The 400-nt window shown below is 41.2% G+C and overlaps 1 non-coding gene across 1 annotated transcript; it reads right to left on the bottom strand.

The window, feature by feature from the left end:
• Window positions 1–214: 214 nt before the first annotated feature.
• Window positions 215–296, bottom strand: Trnal-aag. The gene has a single exon. It is a non-coding gene; the product is annotated as a tRNA-Leu (tRNA).
• Window positions 297–400: the final 104 nt, after the last annotated feature.

The following is a 400-nucleotide window of genomic DNA, read 5'->3' as shown; positions in this document are numbered from 1 at the left end:
GGGTGTTATTTGCTCTGCAGTTATTCTGCTATGATTAGTCGTGGTTATCATTAATACCCCTTTTTATTGGCCTTGTTGTTACTATATATATATATATTACAGCGAATTTAATTAGTGGGTTATTGACTCCCTAAAACGTTATTTGTATTGGCTTTGTTGTTACTGTTGTTATACATGTAGTAGTAGTAGTAGGTTAGTGACTCCTTAAAACGTGTGGCAGCGGTGGGATTCGAACCCACGCCTCCGAAGAGACTGGTGCCTTAAACCAGCGCCTTAGACCGCTCGGCCACGCTACCTGTGTGTAAACATTAGTTCGTTGTGTGTTTGTATTTACTTTGTTGCGTGTCTCCTCTGTGATAAGTATGAATACCCACTGTTCGTTGGCCTGGTAGGTTGGTAT

Source organism: Penaeus monodon, chromosome 19 (assembly GCF_015228065.2).
Source record: "Penaeus monodon isolate SGIC_2016 chromosome 19, NSTDA_Pmon_1, whole genome shotgun sequence".
Taxonomy (NCBI): domain Eukaryota; kingdom Metazoa; phylum Arthropoda; class Malacostraca; order Decapoda; family Penaeidae; genus Penaeus; species Penaeus monodon.
Note: the sequence above shows the minus strand (reverse complement) of the source record. Positions and strands in the feature narration are given on the sequence as shown.